At 39.0% G+C, this 21,856-nt stretch overlaps 1 long non-coding RNA gene across 1 annotated transcript; it reads left to right on the forward strand.

Moving 5' to 3' along the window:
* Window positions 1-1,650: 1,650 nt before the first annotated feature.
* Window positions 1,651-20,271, forward strand: LOC111925395 (uncharacterized). Its single transcript, XR_002862220.2, has 6 exons — window positions 1,651-1,851; window positions 2,313-2,458; window positions 11,343-11,481; window positions 13,710-13,836; window positions 13,993-14,123; window positions 18,320-20,271. It is a non-coding gene; the product is annotated as an uncharacterized LOC111925395 (long non-coding RNA).
* The last annotated feature ends 1,585 nt before the right edge of the window (window positions 20,272-21,856 follow it).

A 21,856-nucleotide genomic window follows, 5' to 3' on the forward strand; every position in this document is an offset into this window, starting at 1 on the left:
AGTCTTCTTCTGCTAATCTATGGAGTTTCTCACAAGAAAACTAATTTTCTTCATAGCTTTCTATTTCTCTGATGCCAGCTGCCCGAAAAAATCTGCCATCAGTTCACTCCTCCCATTTCACATCACTCTGAGGTGTGTTATGGGTCAATGAGTCTAGGGATGTCATTTTTAAGGATGAGTTATTCTAAGGCAAAAGTTCTCTTCATCTGTTTTTGTGAGCCTATCTGGAAACATAAGTTTTCTCTTTGCCTCTACAAAGCTACAAATCTTAAGCTATTACTTCTCTCCCTCTGTTCCAGCATTTCACAATACCATAACCACTTCACCATTTGCTCAAAATCCACACTTTGAAACACTCCATTGCTCCCAATATAGTCTGTCATGAATTAAAAGAGTTTTTTTCAGAACACTATTGTCCATCTCCATAGCTTTAACAGAAAAATATTTCAGCTTATTAAAGCATCTTCTTATTCTCTGCCTCTTCTGAGGCTTAATTCCTTTCTTTACTGTCTCTGATAGTTTATAAGGTCTCTTTACATGTTGATTACTCTCTCTTTCTCTCTCTGGAAAGAAGGATTAATCTGCAGGTCTCATCTGGGTAATGAAAGGGTTAAAATTTTGCCCAAGCTTTGTAGATGGTTCTGTGATCTCTGCCAGTGTGGCGGCTGGAGCTGTGATGGCCTCTCCTTACTTGGCAGTCTCTGATAAAACTCAGTAGTGGCAGAAACTGCAGCCGAGCTGGGGGAAATGGCCTGACACGGCCTGGGCTCCCTCACCTTCCTTCCACCCCCCACCCCTGGCCTTGTCGGGGGTGGGGGGCGGGGGGGGAGGCTGGCTGAGCCGGAACCTTGTTACCTGTTCAAAAGCCGTAAACCAAAGAGAACAAAAAACTCCCGGCTTTACATCTTAAGGTGGTGTTCATAGGTTGATCAGGTTAATCTCACTTCTCAATGGTTAAAACCATCGCCAATTCTCAGAAATAGCCAGTCATTCGTCAAGAGAAAAAACTCCCCTCAGCCTCCAGCAGTTTCAACTTCCCTAGCTCTCAAATCTGTCTTAAAGGTAAAGTCACCCCAGGACACTTCTGTTTGGAATATTTTCTTCTGTAAATTACTTTAAGACTTTATGTTATGGTACCTCTATTTCAATTAGTATATTGCTGATTAAATTTCAATGCTAGCTGAAAAAGAGCTTTATGTTTGTTGTTCTCTGGGTAACTCTTCAGGTTGAAATATGCTACAAAAACTACTTTGAGGTTTTCAGGCCAAAATAGGAGACAGAAATAAATAATAAAAAAAAAAAAAAAATAAAGGGAAATCCTGCCAGTCTAAATTTAGCAACACTCCTTGATCAACTGCTTTCATCAACATATAAATTTTAATTCAGAGCTTTGAAAACTATTCTGAAATTCTACTATAGGAAGTTAAAATTGACTAGAACTTCTAATTCAGCTATTGATTTTCAAATACATAAGAAAATGGAAAATTATCAAAAACGAAGAGTTAAGTTCCATTACTAGTGACTGCTGGTGACAAAACAGTCATTTCCATAACTGTGTAAGAAAGCTGGTCAGGGAGAACTAAATGTTGAAACAGTTTAGAACAAGCTTCATATAACCTAGAAGGGTAGTGGGTGAAACAAGCTGCTGCAGGGGTGCACTACAGCTAGTCTCCCAGGTACCACCAGCCAGGACAGTTTTCCTTTAGGTTCTTCATAAGTGCACTAAACAATTTGTTCTCTGAAATCTTGTGCTGTTGTTAGGATTTGGGTGGTTCAAACAGACTCATGGGCAGGAAGGAGTCCACACACCTGCATTATCTAACAGAGATCTGCTCCTTTTCAACACACAGGGTAAGTTGCATAATAATGCTATCGAATTAATAGATTTTCATGTATCAAATTGATACACAACAGGTTCTTAGAAACCAGTTAGAGATTGTTATTTTCACACAGTATTTGTTTTAGTGTGATGTCATTTTATAATACAAAATACTATGCATATTACAAAGCTAATGCTTTAGTACTTATGTTCTCTAGGATGACGACCTTGGTAGAAATAAAGTATCTGATGTATGGTTCACACATCCCCTGCCCTCTAGTTATTCTGGAAAATCCTGATGCCATTTTAAGACATGATAGGTTTCAAAATTACTATTGAAGTAAGAAAAAATGTCTAAGTATAATATTAGGACATAAATACATAAATATTATATGTGAATACAAGAAAGCGGTGTAACAGTTTTTTGAGGAATTTCTAGTTAAATCAAACCATACAAATATGAGTTATACACATCTTTTTGTTTGTTTTTCAGACGAAAATCTTTTGTTTTCCTCTTGAAATGCCAGGACAGGTAATTTTTTCAGTAGTCCACCTGAAGCGAGTTTGAAGTTGAGCAAGTGAGTGGAAATGCACCTGTGGTTTCTGCTCCAGTGCTGCAGCACCTGGATGTGAAAAAAGGTGATGCCTCTCTTGCGATCACAGCACTCCTCCGGCTGGTGAGAAACCACTTGAGCAGAACACAGTCCTAGGCACAGACTGGGCCAGAATGATGGTGCAGTGGCCAAATTTCATGAGAAGACTGGAAATAATTGCTTCATCAGGGAGACTGAACCTGGGAAAAACCCAAAGGGTGTGGGGAAATGGGAATAAAATGAAAAAGAGTCAGGTAGAGATGAGAAGAGGGCCTTAAGTAAGATGAGGTCATGGCCCAGAGAATGATAATGCCAAAGGACAAAGGTACAGAAAAGTGGAAGACTGAACAAGACTTAAGATGTCTAACAAGTATAACTTGACTCTATCAAAATAGGTGTAAAGTCCACTGATTGAGCCTGTCTTTTCAATGGTTAAGTTAAAAAAAGAGGAAAACTTTTTTTCTTGCCAGTCACTCTTTTGTGACAATTAAAAGGGACCTCTGAAAAAAATCTAATTTTGTTACCGCACAAGTTACTAAAGAGATATCACAGTTCTGATACTAGAAAAGAAATTTCACAGTGAAGTTGTTTTTGCAGCAGAGCAGCTTGCCAAAGGAGACTGTGAAATTTCCATCACTAAAGATGTCAAAGATGTCCTTGTTTGGACATGGTTGTGAGCTACCTGCTTCATCTTCAACAGTGCTCTTATATGAAGCAGAAGGCTTGATGGAAGACTGTGGAAGCTAGGGCCCAGCGGTCGGAAGATATCGGAATGTAATGGAAAGATAGTAACCCCCCACCTCCCTCTTTAGTATGGTAATGTCTCTTGCAATTAGCCAATAGCACCTAGCTGTGATGAAAGCAGATGGGAGTAACACTGTGAACCTAGGTTATAAAGTGTCAAATTCTCCAGCAATAAACGCCATTTCTGCCATCCATCACATTGATGTTTGTGTGCAGTTTGGACTGAGTGGTCAGGGAAGGCCACCGTGCTGTTCCTGAACCAGGGTGTCTGCCTTGCTAAGGCAACAGAAGACCAGCAGGGGCCTCTTCCAATCTGTATCATTCTATGAATGCAATATGCATTTTCTGGGGAGCTTTTCGGGGAGTTTCTGTTGGAAGTGAAGAAAATCTAAAACTTGCGTGCACCACAATCAAGCAGACAGAAGTCTTAGTCCTGGCATTTCTTATCTTCACAACCTTGGTTTGATAGCTTCTAGCAAGAATTCTTTTAGACCCTTTTCAGTTGCAGCCTTACACTTCAGCCACATGATTTCTGTTTTATTTAGGTATTGGGCTGACTTAGGGCTGTGCAGCAGAAAAGGCAGCATTGTCAAGACTGTGTTCTGATTCATTGCAGCTACTCAAGTCAGCAAAGAAAGCTTTGTAGTAAGAAAAGAAGTTTCATTGAGGCCTGGAGAACTAGACGTTATCCATGGTTGTCTCACTGACCTCAACACACTGCCTACTTAGGGTAAATTTTTGACAAATGCTTTTCTAGTTTTCAGTATGTACAGCTTCCTATCCAGGATCTATTTTATGGAAGTGCTGGGCTCAGGACAAAAAAGCAAATGCATCTAAGAATTTTTACACAAGTAGAGATTAAGTGAATTTAGAATAATTCAGTATAGAAAATCAATAATTGCATGAGACATTATGAAGAAGTTTATAAAGCCATGATGCCCTAAACATGGTGAATAGGGAATAATTCACTATTTTTGACAAGAACTATAGTAAACATGAAAAGAAATTACCAAGCTGTAGATCAGAAGCAAGCAAAGGACTACTTCCACAAAAACTATAATTAAAATTAAAAATTAAACAACAGAATTATTTCCCCCAGAAAGCCATACTTACCCAAAATACATATAATTCATAAAAGCAATTAAACAAATCCAGGTAAAGTCATCCATCACAGGTTATTACAATGAAAAAGGCAGACATAACCATTGACTTGGGAAGTCTGTCCCAGTATGACCCCCTTGAGGGATGTCCCTTATCAATGATGACCATTGGGACTCTGAGCCATTGACCACTACCTTCTGGATGTGACTCTCCGATCTGGAGAGAAGGATTTTGTGAGGGATCATGTCAGGAACTTTACAGAAGACCAGAGAAATTACTTCTGTAGCACTTCTCTTGTTCACTAGTGCAGTCACTCCCTCATAAAAAACCGCAAGTTTGCTCAGACAGAATTTTCCAGCCCTTAGATGATACCAATCTAAGGTATAAGCCCTTAGATTATACCAATTCCTGATGCCTACCAGGTGGCACAGGAGAAAATCTGCTCAGGAAGGGTGCTGATTCCTACTTATGCTTCCTGTAACTGTCAAAATATTGTAGAAAGTTAGGATGAAGCTGATAAAGAAGTTCAGGTATCTCAGCAGTTCAGCCTCCTGTCCTGTATATAGCAGGGCTTCCTGAAAAGTCTGTCAGAACTGGGCTTTAACTGCTTATGGCAGACATTTCCAGAGCCAAATTTCCCATTAACCAAAGAAAAAAGGCAATGGAAAGAACCATTAGAGAAGAACAAAAAAATAGCCATGGCCTTAGGAACACAGAAACTGTGTGGTTCTAAGATACAACTGTCTCTGAAGCTCCAGAGCTGCCTCTCCAGAGAAAATAAGTTAAATTAGAGCTTTTGTAGTACAAGAAAACAAAATTATGTGCCATTCTGAAAGGTTGTTTTTTTTAAAATGGATAAGCTGCCTTCCATCATTATTTTCTCTGTCTAAACCAACATAAACAGTGTGTAGAGCACAAAATATTGGCTAAGGACTTAGGTCTACTAAACAATATTATGGACCAGATGTTTCACTTGATGCAATTATAGCACCTGATGGAAGTTCTCAGATCAATAAATTTTATTGTGTTTCACAGACAAAAGGCAGAAAGAAATTCTCCAAGAAACATTTTACTTTGGGAAAAAATATATTAAGACACTTTGTTCCCAGTGCAGAAATAAACACATACAGACAGATAATATTCTGTTTTATTTGCACTAATTACTTGAAGTTCATTTTGTAATTCTATAGAAAATTTTCTGAGGTACAATTTATATACAAATATATGAAGTAGGCAACCACAATCTGAAATGCAAGAGCTTTCCAGATAGCTTCAAGTATCACCCCTTCCCCCTTTTATCTGGTGATTAAAAGTAAAGCAGAAGTTAATAGACATGAATATACAGCCTGCTCTGTCACATATATTTAAAATAGATTCTTCCTAAAGAGATCTCGGATGGGTTGTAAAATTTACTGAAATCCACATCAGCAATTTAAAAGTGAATAATCCACATCATAATAGAGCAAGTAGAACTGCTACATATTTTACATTAACTAAGCTGTTTTGTGGCAAACTTCTCAGTTAAAGAAACTAATGAACAGCTGACCTTTTTAAAAGACATTTTGGTTACTGTTGCTGATTTCTCAGACTAATTGTGGACTTAAATTATTGAAATCTAAGGTGTACAGACCTTCACTCAGACATCCAAAAAACGAACAAGTATATTTAAAGGAAATTAACAAATATATTCAAAGGAATATACTAAAACAAACAACAAAAGAACCCTCACAGTACCAACAAAAAACTCCCCAAAACCAACAGACTTCTTGTGGCATGCTTGTTGGGATAAAAGCTGATAATTACCTTAATGTATAAATGGATACCTATTCAAAGCAGTACAAATATACCACATTAGTATGCATTACTTATTCAGTGCAAGCTGTAAATAAAATGGATGCTGTAGTGAGAAAACCAACACTTCCTCAAGGGCTTCTCAGTGTTCTCCAAAAACAAACTGACTAACACTGAAGAATAAAGACATCAAAGTGAGATTTTTTTTTACTCAGTACAGAATTTATATTTAAGTTTTTCTCTCCTTTAATCAAGAAGATTCTGTTTTTATTATCCTTCACCTTCAGCTCCCAAGTATTCACTATCAGATTTTGCCGGTTCTGCAACATAATAGTGTTTACAGATAGAGCTTCTATGAAATGCTGTGAGAAAAAAAATAGTAAATTTCACATAAAACACAACAGAAAGACAACCACTGCTATCTTAGAAAAATGTTTTTTTTGTAGTAGAGGGTGACACCAGCAAATTGTTGCAGTGCTTGCCTTAGTTATCAGCAGTGCCCATGATTTGTCTTATTTATGTAACCAGACTCAGTTCAAGGATACAAAGTCAGGTAAATTTTTTATAACCAGTAAGACAATGTGATAGCACAGAATCATATTCTTGTGGGACATTAGAAAAGGATCTGGGTCTGGCTGTAAAAATACCTCACTATGAATATGAAATCTCAGAAGAACTACTGGACAGCCAGCAAATATATACAAATGTTTTTCTTCAAAACCATCTATTCTTCTCACTTGTTTCCCTGCTTGAAACACAGAAGACTTCTTACCCCACCAGACAATCTTGTGTTTTGTGAAAGAGCTTGGGGACGAAATTCTCTAGTGAATACACAGAATCATAACGGAAGAGAAACTTTTCCTTCCATCCATTTGGAATTTTCCTTCTTCCAGCCTGAGTATTGTCTTGACTCCTTTCTTTGTACCCCTCTGGGCAGAATAACACAACAGTTGGATTCCCCGAGCCTCTCTTTAAGCTAAACAATTCAAATTCCTGGCTTCTCACTTTATATCATGTGCTCCAGCCCCTCAGACATCTCATTCTGGCCCTCTGCTAGATTAACTGCAGTTCTGTAGTGCTGCAAAGTCTATAGCAGCCATTGCCTTTGGATTTATTCATGCCTCATCCACTATCCAGGTGTGGAACTCTGAGAAGACCAAACCACAACAATTTTTCTTTGTCTCTTGCCACTATGTCCTTTTGAGATGTGAATGTTTATAAGTAGGAATTGCTCCTACCACTTGTATGTACCAAATGTGTTCCAAATATACCAGGATTCTGTTCTCTGTTGGCTTCTGGGCATTGCTACAAAAGAAAAAGCAGTAATACTTATCCACAGTAAGCACAAAGGTGTAAGATATTGCAATAAGCCAAAATGAAAATGACTCAACCATAAATAAAAGCCAAAGTAAGAAATGAGGAATGATCATATTATATTGAGCTCAGATGGTTATTTCACAGAGCAAAAGCAGAAGTCCATAGAAGTTGGAAAAGTCACCCATTTTTGCTTCACTGCTTGAAGCTGCCATCATTGTACCTTCCACAGCCACTGGACAAAGATGTACATCTTGGGAATCACATCTCCCAGTTCCTTTACCCTGGAGCGCTCTTTGCAGGACATGTTTCACCAGAGTCTCTCTCAGGTTTTACGACAATCAATCTTACCTGAAATTTTGGTGTTGTGTTGTAAATATAATGGCTGAAGACAAAATCAGTCCATAGATATGAAGCGTCTTTCAGAAGGTTCCTGGGATGCCAGATTTTTTTAATCTCATTATGAAAAATAGGGCCTCTCCTTTTTTTCAGCTGACTCACTGAATGCAGAGTAAACCCAATGTTTCTCAAGTCCAGGCAGCATATCTGGGTAATTATTCATGCTGTTACACAAGTGATATTGATAATACCATTCACGTAAACAGGTGGCCAGCTAATGAATATAATGTTCCATTAAGTGGAGGTTAATGTTCCTCACTGTATCGTTCAAGGGTAAACAAACTTTTATTACTAAGTGCAACTTTACCTACCTTTCTAGTCATTTAGAATTTTTATAAGCATATTTATTTCAAATTTCTGAGTGAAGTAATCAATTTCTCAATTTCTCAATTTCTGAGTGTACATAATCAAAGCACAGCGAAAGAATATTGCTAGGTGTTGCCAAACTTTTTCTCCCAATTCTTTTTTACCAAAATTTTCTTTTTCTGAAAGGTATTAAAGGAAACTTTCTCATTTCCAGTTTCTAAATGAAGTTTTGGAAGCATATTCTGCTGTTTATTTCTCATTTTTTCAGAGTTAAAATGGAAAGAAAATGTTGCAGAATCTTTAGTGGAAATGCACAGGAATAGACCGTTAAATTGGCAGAAAAAGGCTTGTTCACTTTCATTTTTTCCTGCTTCATAAATAAAAGGTTTGGACAGTCTCAATGAATAAAGTCATACAGGTAATAAAATACTCATTTCTCCATGTTGGAATTCAAAGCCCAAGGTCTTACTTTTTCTCATAAAGCTAACACATATTTAAACCAGTAGATTAGAATACATGAAAAAAATAATGGAATTGTCCAGAACAAAACTGAAGATCAAATTGCTAAAACCAAACAGACATAAAACCCAAACAGAAAATCCCCTCCCAATTCATTTGCTGTTGAGATTCTCTTGGTTGAACTCAGAAAATGCAATTCAGCGCTTGCATATTTTAGATTATAAGGTTCCACGTAATAGGGTAAAAATCACCTGTGGAGTTTCTGGGTCAACTGTATTCCTCACTGTGTTTCTTGAGCTACAAAAAGCTACAGGAATCCTAACTTTCGTAATCTGAAAATTTTGTTTACAGAATTTTCTTTACTGTCTGCATAAGATATTGTCTGGATATTGTCTGCAGCTTTTCTTTCCACAAATAAATAAAATCATACATCATTTTTTTCCCTTGGAATTATCAAGATTGCTCTAAAAAAATCTATTAACATACCACAGTCTCTCTTAAACTAGCAACTTTTAATGCTTCTTTGGTATGCATATGATAGAGTTGCCTGTTTCATGAAATGAATAGCTCCATGGAAACGTCAAATCAGTGCTCAGTGAGGGCCAAAATCCATGGTAAGTGCTGCTAAATTACTAGACACAGAATAAAGAATAAAAGATACTGCTGCACTATTGCCATGCATTTCTCACACTGATCCTTGCCAACTTCCTCCTCTATACAACTTAACTGCAAATAAGGCTATAGCAGGATTGGAAAACATATGGATATGGTCAGCAATGAAGATAAAGGGTATGGGAAGCATCTGTATCAAAACAACTTGACAGTAACTCTTCAATTTAGGTTGAAGATGACTAAGGCAATGGAAAACGTACCAAAAAAAGCCTACAACATCAAAATTGCCCAGAGAGAGAGAGAGGATACAGGACATTGCTTCTTTCAAAAAATCCTAAGAGCCATCAAATAAGACTAGTTAGTAGCAGTTTCAAAATAATCAACAGAAGAGGTTCTTCACCAGATGTTAAACTACAGAATTCTCTTGCCAGATGCTGGTGAGGACTGATTGTTTGCCTGGCTTTGAAGGGAGAAGGAATAGTGTAAGAGATACATCCACAGAGTGGCAAATATAGAGAATTCACTTCTGCATTGGCAAGTTTCCAAGCTGTAATTCCTTCACACTAGAAAAGTGTTTGAGGCATTTATCATTATGTTTTCTATATTTGTATATGCTTTCCCCAAGTGTCTGAGCTGCTGATAGGGAAGGCAGAGGTATGAGGCCATCTATGCCTGTGTAGCAGTGGCCAAAGAACTCCACTTCCTGCATAAGCACCCATGATCTCCAGTCTTTCCTCATATCTGTGGGTTTTTGACAAAGTGCCAGAGTTTCAGCTAGCCCTCAGTTCAGGGCACCATGCCAAGTGTGGGGCACAGCTGCTGAATTAAGCAGCAGGAGCTGAACCTTAAAGCTGCTGCTTTACAGCATGTTAAGCTCTCAGCACATGGAAGAGGCCAAGGACAAGGAGGAGGCTCTCTGTAAGGAATTATGGGAACACATTTATTATCTGAAGGGGTCACGGATAAAGAGCCCTGAGCACCTCAGGATTAACTACAGGGAGATTTCAGGCGGTGGGTACAAAATTTTACCCAATCAGGAACATACAGGGGAGGAATATGAGGTGGGATTTACAATAGAACCAATAAGGATAAGGGGGAGGAGAGGACAAGTCACACAGGCCAATGGGACATTGAGGGTTAGGGGATTTCCAGAGTGGTACAATCAGGGATTGGCCCAACTGGGGATTGACTTGGAAGGACCTGGAAGAATGGGCAGGGTTGCAGTGACAGGCAGGGAAGGTTCAGGAATAAGGGGTTGGGTCACAATGATAGGCAGCATAGGGGAGGATAAAACTTAGGATCAAACCAACTCTGGAGGAAAATATGGGGGGGAACATAGGAACAAACCATTAACTATACAAGCATAAGTTAACAAGCTATTAAAACAAACACATGCTGCAACAGGCTTTCTCTGCCTTCTACCAGCCACTGCCAAGGCAAACCTTTAGCCCTGGCCAAGTTCATTACATTTTGACTTTCCCTGTATTCCGCATTTTATTAATGGATTTGTACCAGCCATGCAGTCTCTCTTCACACTGAATTTATGCAGCTCTAATTCATCCTCTTGCTCTAAGTGTTGTTTAGAAGCCAGCTGCCCCAAAAGACCCTGCTGTCTGTCTGTCTGTCTGTGCTGTCAGTCTTAGCAGGGCAGCTGAGCCTTAGAAGCACCTTAGTAGGATACTACAGATACTGCAGGTGCCATTGGGAAGAAAGCAAAGGCAAGGGTGAAGGGAAGGGAGGACATTTATTGTAATCATGCCCGTTTTGTGCGGTGTGATGAACAGGCCAAGAGACCAGCTCCTTTTAAAAAAGGCCTTTATTAAACAGGACAGCTCTGGGGTGGGGGTCTGAGGGGTCACGCACACCGCCACTGCTCCCACTGGACACTGCAGAAGAAGACGATCCATGCAGCTTTGTCAGTAGGGTAGAGCTACGCCTTCCTTCCTCACAAGAGTCCCCAGGAAGACTCGTTTTCTTGGCCTCATAGTCTAGGTTGTCATCCTAGTCAAGTGCCCTCCCAGTATGTCGGCCTCTGGAGGGAAGTCAGGAGACTCCTCTGGGTCTTCCTCGTTTGATGGTACTGTTTTTATTCCTTCCTTTTTGTGTGGCTCATTGTCTCGGGGTTTTTTCCAGTCTGTGTGCATCCCATGAGTCTCTGGTTTCTCTCGTTTACATAAAAGTCCCTATGTCCTTCTCCTCCTCAGGGCCCAACTGAACAAGGTACAGCAACTCGGGGCATGGATACAATGTTGCCATGTTGGAGTCTAGGAGCAGTGGGGGCAGTGCCTGGCTGAACACAGAACAAGAAACACAGAGTACAGCCATTTGGGACAGGGGTACAAGGTAAGTAAACCTGGGACAGGGGTACAAGGTAAGTAAGGGGTTTACAAACAGTGACATGTTAACAATCTTCTAATTATTCTTAACAGTGGTCTTTCCAAGCTCAAACTGGTCTTTACGGATTGATGAAGAGCTCTCAGAAGTGCTGGTACCACTGTGTATATTCCACATGCCAAGCAGAAATTCAGTCAGCCTTCCGTGGGGCCTGGCCAGAGTAACAGCTATAGCTGATCACCCCAGGCCAGCACCATGGGTACAACCTGGCATTCAGATTTTTGTCATTAATGTGACACAAAGACTGAAGTAATAGTCACTTCCTCCACCTGGAGTCACAGAATCACGGATTCATAGAATAATACTGGTTGGGAGTCACCTCTGCAAGTCTACTTGTCAAACACAACATTCCTCATCTTCCTGAAAAAAAACCATAAATTAAACCACACAATTTAGGCTCCAAGGTCTCATCACTCTTCTTGGCATTTCTTGCCAGCTCATGAAAGTTACTTCTGGCTTAGTGTTACGGCTTCTGTTAACACTTCTCAGGTGCACAATGCTGCCCACACATTACATAGCTAAGCTCTTATCTAATTCAGATTTGAGAATTCATTTTGTGATAAACAGGCCAGGAGACCAGCTCCTTTTAAAAAGGCCTTTACTAAGCAGCACAGCTCTGGGGTGGGGGCCCAAGGGGTCGCGCACACCGCCACTGCTCCCACTGGACACCGCAGAAGAGGAGGATCCGTGCAGCTCTGTCACTAGGGCAGAGCTGGGCCTTCCTTCCTCACGGGAGTCCCCGGGAAGACTTGTTCTTTCAGACTCGTAGTCTAGGCTGTCATCCCAGTCGAGCCTCCTCTAGGTTATGTCGGCCTCTGGAAAGAAGTCAGGGGACTCCTCTGGGTCTTCCTTGTTAGATGGTGCTGGTTCTATTCCTTCCCTTTTGCGTGGCTCGTTGTTTTGGGGTTTTTTCCAGTCTGGGTGCATCCCATAAGTCTCTGGTCTCTCTCGTTTGCATAAAGGTCAGTATGTCATCTTCCTCCTCAGAGCGGTACAGCAACTTGGGAAAGGGATACAATGTTGCCATGTGGGAGTCTAGGAGCAGTGGGGGCAGTGCCTGGCTGAACACAGAACAAGAAACACAGGGTACAGCAACTTGGGAGAGGGGGCAGGGCCTGGCTGAACAAGGAACAAAAAATATGGGGTACAGCAATTTGCGACAGGGGTACAAGGGTAAGTAAACCTGGGACAGGGGTACAAGGTAAGTAAGGAGTTTACAAACAACAACTGTAACATATTATTCTTAACAATTTGAATGGTACAGAAGCCAGAATTTCTGTCATAAGAAGGTTAAGGAGTGGATTGCAAAACGGTGAATGCAGAGTGTGTAATGTCCACATGGAGACAGGCTCACTTCCAAGCAGAAAAGGCTATTAAATCATTTTAACACAGCAATATTTACAGCTGTGGAAGGCATAAAATATTTATTTAAATATTATTCCAATAATAGGGAGTCAAAAAGGATGCTCTCTGGTTTCTTCATAAGAAAAATACAAACAGTGTTTTATAATATAAATTTATTTTTAAAAGCTCAGTAGATCACATCATATGCGGTCTACCTGTAGTCTTCATAAACTTCAGATTTTCTCAGACATATTTTCTGAAAGGATTTTGCACCATATTATGTAATTTCTATCTTCTATTCCATGGTACTTTTTCATGTTTACCTTTTATGATGGTTCATCTGGTGAAATTTAAACTTTTAATTATGTTATTTCAAATGAACCATACCAATGAGTGTTATACAATATAAATTTTCTATACCATTGAACTAGAGTGAATAAAATAAATTAAAATATAAAACATCAAATTGATTTCGGCTTCTATGTGTATCGTGTGAGGTGATACATTACATGAAGGTAGGATGGGGAGGCAGAGTGATGTTCAGATGCAACAGGTGCACTTTGGTTCCAGTACCGTATGGAAACAGCACTCCTAAGTTCCTCAGACAGTACCAGGTTCCAAATTTTGTACAGTATTTAGCACTCATTGAGTGAAAGAGACTACAATTTATGGTTTAATAATATTCCAGAAGTGTAATGAGAATAGGAAGAAACAAAAAGGGTGTTAAGTTGACCAGTGCTGGAAACTTGCATTTACTTGCAAAGTAGAAATATACATGATTTAATCATTCAAGAAAATAATAATAAACAAATCTTGCTCATGACTTTTGCCAGGTAGCTGGTGATTCCCTTTGTGAATGAGCATGAGAAAAGAACAGAACAAAAACATGTCCTGTGTGTGGTTGTATGGATGGGAAGGAGTTGAGTCCAAAGTTCCTGGTTCATTCCAAAGGACTGAAATGTAAGTCTGAATGGCTGAGTATAAAGAAAAAGATAAAGTGACGCTATTATCAGCACAATTGGTATGTTTTCTTCATGAATGGGAAGTACCTTAGCAAGGTTTCCTTTTGTCTTACAGACCAGAAATTTTCTATTTTCTGTTGATTCTTTTTTCCAGGAGAAATGATCTACACTATCAAGGCACTGTTTGATAGCTTACCTGCTATGGATATTTTATTGTATTTAGTCTCAACTCAGCATCTGCAGGTCTGAAAATTCTCTTGGACGTCAGACTTAACCAGCAACCAGGTGAGGGCCACAATGTACAATTTTTTTTTTAAAACTGAAATTATTTTGAGCAAAGCCTATCATAAAATGAAAGCCTACATTGAACTAAAAATACTGGATGCTGATTTATGTCCACTTATCTGTACAATTATCTATACACTTTGGCAAAAGAAGTCAACCAGACTGGCTGGTAGATACCAATAGGAATTTGTAATTTATTAATCCTGTTCAACCAGCTCAATCCAATATACCATTCATTTTGTAAGTTTCCTGCCACTTGTTCCCCTCTTATCCATTTTTAGCTTCTGTATCAGACTGCCAGGACTTTTCCATGGAGAAAATTATCTTCAGGTTAAATTGGTTGTAAACTTCCATGTTGATGAAAACATTAATGACATTTATCAGAAGACATTACAACCTGAGTTATTAAGTTTCATAAATAGTAATTTTTATGATTCTTTCACCTTCTTTTTTTAGTACTGCATGGCTTCAGGATAAGAAATATCCTAGAATTCTTTTTTTTTTTGTGTGTCACAGAAATGAGGGTATCTCACAGCCTGTCTACTCAGGTGTGAAGTATGAAAATAGTTTATAAAAAGGGCAGTTATTTCACAGAAAAAGCATGGGGTATTTAGATATGCTTTTAACTGAACAGTTTTATATTCTTCGTTTTGCATTCACTTGTCACATTTGTTGTTCCAAGAGATGGTCTGAAAGCTCACTTTAGCTAAGCACGTGTTGGTTTCACATTTGTTATTTTAGATGTACCATTTTCCGTTTTGTTTTTTTTTTGTTTGTTTGTTTGTTTATTTTTAAGTTATATTGCTTCTTTTCCATTTTTACACACTTCTACCACAAATAACATTGATGGGAAATAGCTTGAATGCCTATGGATCTGTATGTGAGAAGGGTAGCAGAATCCAGCCTCCTGGACATGCTTAAGGGTGGAGTTACCATTCAGTAGAACTTGACAGGGTTCAGGGAGGGTCTAGAAGGAAACTTAAAAGATTCAACAAGTCCTGTACTGAGGAAGAAGCACAACAGCACAGCACAGGCTGGTGATGTTCCAGGTGGGGGAACAGCTTTGCTGGAATGGGAGTCATGGTAGCAGCAAGATGAACATGAGCCAGCAGTGTGCTCTGTCAGCCAAACAGGTCAACTCTACCAAGGAGTGCATAAATAGTATTGTAGCTGTCATATTGAGGAAAATTGCTGCTCCTTGCTGCTCAGCCTTCATCAGACTGCATCTCAAAACCTGCACTCAGCCTTGGGCCCCACTTCTGCTTGTTAAACTCGACAAGCTGGAACACTGTGCAAAGGCCACCTGATCAGTCAAGGGACTTGAGCATCTGCTCTGGAAGGAGAGACTGAGGGAACAGAGCCTGTCAGCCTGGAGAAAAGAAGGCTTGAGGTGGGCCACATGCCCTAAAGCAGCCTTCTAAAATCTGGAAAGATGTCATCAAAAAAATGGAAGATGGAAGAAGGCTTTCCGCCTGTGTGTGCCAGTGGGTTGAGACAAGGTGTGTAAGCTGAAAGAACAGAGATTCAGACTGGATAGAAGGAGATACTTTTCCAGCATGAAGACAGTCAAGCAGTAGAACAAGTTGCCTAGAAAGGTTATATAGTCTTCATTCTTAGATATTTTCAAGGTTAGTCTAGGAAAGGTTGTAGACAACCTGGTTTGACCACACAATGATGCTTTTTCAAATAATAGGTAAGACTGGATCACCTGAGATGATTCTTGACCAGAATTTTTCAATCGTTCTATGATCAACCTAGAAACCTTACTGAATTTGCAGAAGTGCAAATAAGTATTTTTTCCAATATTAGCACTGTTCTAAATATGGCTATTAACACTATGCAAATGAGTAATTTCCTTTTGCACAAAATTTTTCCCCGTATAATTAGCTTCAGAAACTTTGTAACACTTGGTCCATATAAAACAAACTATATTCACTACTTTCTCCATGCGCATTTAGTAACAGCATTACAAAAGCTATTACAATTAATTCCTGTGAATCTATTTTTACAAAATACTGTAGCTTCTGTTCTCCAAGAATGGTCCACAATTTTTAATTACATTCGGCAGAGAAGGAAAATTGGTTTTGTGTTTACAGGCATTCTGGTGGAAATAAAATTCAGTTCAACATCTAATGTTTAATGATGGAACAGCAAAGTTGGTTTTTGGGATTTCTGTGCTTGTTTGTTTGATTAGGTTTTTAGGTTTTTGGGGGGTTTTTTGAGAGGATTTTAACACATATATATGTCTCTCTAAAAAACATTTCCTACCAAGATCCTATAACTACACTGGGAGAAGAAGGCAAAACTTGAAGTCTCATACTAGGCAATTCTACTTGAAATGTCAAACTTGAGTGTTCATTAATTAAATACATGCACTAAAGAGAAAATATTACAAACGTATTAGTTATGATATTCATTTATAAGTGTGTACATACAGATGCCAGTACTTATTCCAGAAATGTTACTTTATAGAAGGTGGATCAGGTTCATTGAAAGAAATGGGTAGCACCATTCTTCCCCAGAATAAAATGTAGGCCATTAAAACATATTTTAGGGACATTGCAGAAGTAGAAGGATGTCATTAAAATAATGAAACTGGAAGATGGGTCTTCTAGTGAATGCTTTGATTCTTGACCTGACAGCAGACACCAGCTCTTCGTTTGCGCTGCTTTTTTGCTCCACTTATTATTTTTCTTACTAGATGTCTCAGACTTTTTAAATTCCATCCCAAGTAATTTATCTCTGGAACTTATTTTAACCATTATTTCTAAGCACCAATGCAATCCCAACATAGAAAAAGAAAATAAAAATGTACAAATAAACTCAAGCTAATTTCTAAAGCCTGAGTTCAGGAAAACTAACTTGAAACAAAGGAGACTGGACAAAAATACCCAAGTTTCTAAGGCAGATCTTTGATTTGTCAATATAACTTTATTCACCTTTATTCTAAAACACAAATACATTTCAGTAAAATCCCATATTTTAATACCTTCCATTAAAATCCTAGTTCTTTTACAGTATATTACCTCATACTCAAATCTTTGTCTCTCTTTGAAAACAATAGAAAGTCTGCACAAGTGAGGGATCACAGTCTCTCAGAACAGTTAGAAATATAAGCACATGGTGGATTAACTCCCACCAGCAACTAAGCCACCATCCTGTTGCTTGCTCACACTGCACCAGTGGGATCAGGGAGAAAATCTTAAGGGCAAAAGCAAGAAAAAACTTGTGAGTTTAAATAAAGACAGTTTAGTAAGTGAATTAAAAAGAAGAAAACAAGTGTTGCACAGTCAATCACTCAGCATCTCAGCAGTATCACATCAATGCTCAGTCATACTCTGATCAGTGGCTAGTTCAGAAAAAACTCTCACACACAAAAAGTTTGAGCACAATGTTATGTGTTGAATATGGTCAGTCAGGGTCAGGTGTCCTGCCTGTGTCCCCTCCCAAGCTCTTCCCTACCCTAGCATCCCAGTCTACTCACAGTCTAAGAAACAGAGGAAGCCTCAATGCTGTGGAAGCATTGCTCAGAGCCTTCAAACGTGCAATGAACTCCAACAGTTCTGAATAGGCCAACACATGTGACTAGCTATTTTAATGAAAAATCTTCCAAAATGTTCCAGAACAGGGATGATTTCTGTGAAGAAACTGTCCAGACAGAAATAATTTCAATCATGTTGAAACAGAACAAAGATTTTAAGAAAGAAAAATAAAAGTTTAATACATAAACATTTTCAGAAACTCTATGCAAAATACTTGCCATAATACACAAAGGAAAGTAAAACAATCTATACTTAAATCAGTTTCAGAGATCATTCCTTAAAGCAGATGGAAACTATGTATTTTACATAAATAAAAATCCACCCTCAGTACATGAGCAATAACTGTGAGTATTCACTGGAAAATTACTTGTACAGGAAGATAACATTCAAAAATGAAAACTAACTAATGAAGTACTGATAACTTGATATCAAATAGCAAGAAAAAGATGGGAAGAGGAGAGCAGTTATTTGTTCTTTGAAAAACTGTATCATTCTAAGCTCTGTATATGTTTTTATAATTTTTCTGTCATTCTATATGTGATGATGATGGTAGAGATGTAGTGCCTGTGTCCCTCCTGTAGCTTACAACCCCTATATTCACAAACAATGGAATTCTAGGACAGGTTTTTTTAACACTGTTCTCCCGTTCAGCAGAATACTTCAGAATCCTGCATGTGAGCTGACATGACACAAGCAACATCAAAAGTGAACCAATCAACAAAAGGAATCAGCCATTACTTGATAATCACTGAGTAGTGCTATGCAATTCTCAAGTGGCTGTAATGCACACTCCCTTGCTGTAGATAAATAAAAGCAATCATAATTTCCCTGAACAAAATAGCTGGTTATCTGGAAGTGCCTGCCTAGAGCTCTAAAAAAGAAGGAAATGTTCCTTCTTTTGTGCATTATGTGTTTTGAACAAAGTTTTGAGGCTTCAAATACACCAAAAGTCCAGGTGACTAAATTGCTACCTCAAAACCTAGTCTTCCTTTATCATCTCTCCAACTGGATATGGAAGTCTATTTTGAATAGAGTTTTCCAGAATTCCAGACTTCCAATGGGATTGCAATCACGTATCACATAATGTTGAATGTACCATCTAGAACTTGGCTATCATTTCAGAAGTTACTCTTTAATTACACACCTTTTATGGTAGTGTGAAAACCTACATTCACTTCCCTGGTAAATTTTAAAAGGTTTAATGTAAGAGCCTGAGATGAGAGATGTGGGACACCATGTGGCTCTTCAAAATGCTGTTTATTGTATAGATGATTTTACAACATTCATGGTGACATGGTCACTGGAGCCTTGGCTAGATCTTGGCACACACCAACACTGTGCTAGGTGTGCAGAACAGCCTCAGAGATTCAACTCCTGAGGCTGAACCTTGAGAGCCGCTTGCTCTATGGGATCAGATATCGGGGATCAGGCGAAGGAAGAGGAGGAGGCTCTTTGTATGAGGTTCCAGCAAGGTGCAGTTTATTAAAGCTGAAGGGGTCAGGGATAAAGAGCCCCTCGCTCCTCTGTGCTGGGGATTAAATACAGGGAGGTTTCAAGGGGTGGGTACAAACTCTTAACCAATCAAGGACAACCAGGGGAGGAGCATGAGGCAGGGTTTACAGCATGGGAACCAGTGAGGAAAAGGGGGAGGAGAGGACAGGTCACATGAGAAAGTGGGGCCTAGAGATTTAGGGGATTTCCAAAGGGGTGGGATTGGCCCAGCTGAGGATTGACAGGGAAGGGTTGAGAACAAGGGGCAGGGCTCACAATGATTGACAGGGAAGGCACTAGAACAAGGGGTTGGGTTAAAATGATGGGCAGTGTCATCTATAAAACACTTCGATGGGCTTTTGCATGTAGGATTGTTTGTTGTTGTTGTTGTTTAGAAGTTGGTCATTGTGGAATTGTACTGGTTGTTTTTTGTGTGTTCCAACTGAATGCTTGATTGTCATAAGCGTTATCCCTATTTTTGTGGTCCCTTACTCATTTATTTGTTGCTATTGATCCATTATTTGTAAGTTTAATAATCCCTTTTACATTTGTCACTTTTGAGGGCTTCAAAGCAAATCCCCTCACCAGCAGCATGCAGCATCTTACAAAGAATTTTTAGCCTCCTCCAGAGGACTTGTAGCTTGACACCAGGGCAACACTGCATACTAATGAGGAACTTTCCCACCAAAAACCTCAGTTACCCCAACAACAGCAGACTGTTGGAGGAGAAGGTTTTGCCAGCAACAATCAACAGAAACTATAGGGGTGGGACTGCCAGCAACAAGCTGAGGGGACAGAGATTGTAAAAGGAGGTATGAGACTATAAGAACTGCCGTTTAACTGTGGATTAGCTGCAGCAGAGGACCCAACACTGCAGACTACAGTCTACATGTCTTTCAGAGATTTTTTTTAATAAAAATCTGAGTGCAGATTAGCTGCATTCACTGCAGTGCCACTGAGTTCTTGCATTGGGACCAAAATGCTGGTTCAGCCAGAGGATTCTTCAATCCTCAGAGCCGGGACTTTTTTTTATTTCCTTTCTTTTTACTCCCTCACCCATTATCCCTTCCTCCCCTTTGTTTTTTTCCCTTAATAAACACCCTAGTTTATTTGAATCCTGAAGTTGTGTCTTTTTCCTCACAGGCAGCATAGGGGAGAATACAATTTAGGGGCTCACCAATTCTGGGGAAACATGGGGGGTACATAGGAACAAACCATTAGCTATACAATTGTAAATTAACAAACCATTAAAATAAACACATGCCGCAACATCATGGGTTGTGGGTAAGAGAGCCACACCTAAAGCTGCCAGCTCCAGTTTATAGGCAAACCTGAAGCCCCTTTAGTTCTGGTTACAATGCATTATATGTATTTCTTTGCTGAGCATCTTAATACATGATAACCAATCAGCATCATACACGATACCTTTACTATTACCTATAGCCTATGATAACTACCATCATTACCGTATTATGGTCTATCCAATCACATGAGTTAGTATGTTACAGTTTAAGCTAAAAGTTGTTTTTCTGTTTTCTTGCAGTGGAAAATTCTTAGATCCTTTTTTTACTTGCTACGTCAGCATGTTTCTTTGCCTATGGTATCTTCTGCTTTTCCTAAGACCTATTTCTGCTTGGTAAAAACATCTTCTTGTTTGTGGTCAACATATCCTTTGCTCTAGCCGTAAAACCTCCTTCCAGCTCAACTTAACCTTTGCTTTCTTAGTTGTTCAGTAATGACTGGCTCAGCAATTCTTTAGACATCTATTATTCTTCTACATCAAAACTTGTTTCCATCTCTATTCTGCTTTCAGGTTCTCTATGCAGAGAGCTTTCTGCCAAGCATACGTATCTGAAACTTTCTTGCCAAACTTTCATCTTTCCCAACAGTTTAATAAAATAAAAAGACAAAAGGAGACAAAGGCAATAAAGCAAAGGGTTAAAACAGCTGGGTGCTTGGCACTCTGCCAAGAGTACACCTGGTGTTTTGGAAACACCCTTTATATACCATTTCCATTGCATCAACTTGATGTATATTCATAGGCTTTATGCATATTCTAACTTTTCTATTGACTAGTTTACATTTTCCAGGTTTACTGTTTAGCATGACCACTCCTTGGATCTGCCTTCTAAGGGCATGCGTGTTTCTTGGCTTGGGATTTTAATCCTCTTCTTATCATCATTCAATTTGGGCTTTGGCTCCTTCTTTCTGCAGGTGGTGAGTTTTGATAGCAGCCATGTCCTCATCATCTGTTCACTGGATGTTATCCTAACCGGGCAGGCAGTCCAAATATACTAAATTGACTATTACCAATTATGTCTAAATTTTTGCTAATAGGAAGAGAAGAAAACCTGCATTCACACAGTAAAGCCATTTTAACATTATACATATAATATTCATCTTAATACTTGCAAAAAGCCAATATTATAATATGTATTTATGACAAAAGGCTTCAAGGGTTCTTTCTTCAATTACAGAAGTCTAATGTCATCACAATTAGCATAATTAAGCATTTGAATTGAATGCTTGGTCTCAGTTCCTGATTTCAACAGGTATAATGTCCAAATAAGCTCCTCTGAGTGTCAGCTTTGTTATTGACAGCCATAAAAAGTGACTGAGGCACACATGAAACCAGAATGACAAAATACCACATCAGCTTTTCCACTATGATGCTTTCTGTGTTTAGGAACTCTTTGTCTG

This window comes from Cyanistes caeruleus, chromosome 1 (assembly GCF_971803275.1).
Source record: "Cyanistes caeruleus chromosome 1, bCyaCae1.hap1.1, whole genome shotgun sequence".
In the NCBI taxonomy this organism is placed as follows: domain Eukaryota; kingdom Metazoa; phylum Chordata; class Aves; order Passeriformes; family Paridae; genus Cyanistes; species Cyanistes caeruleus.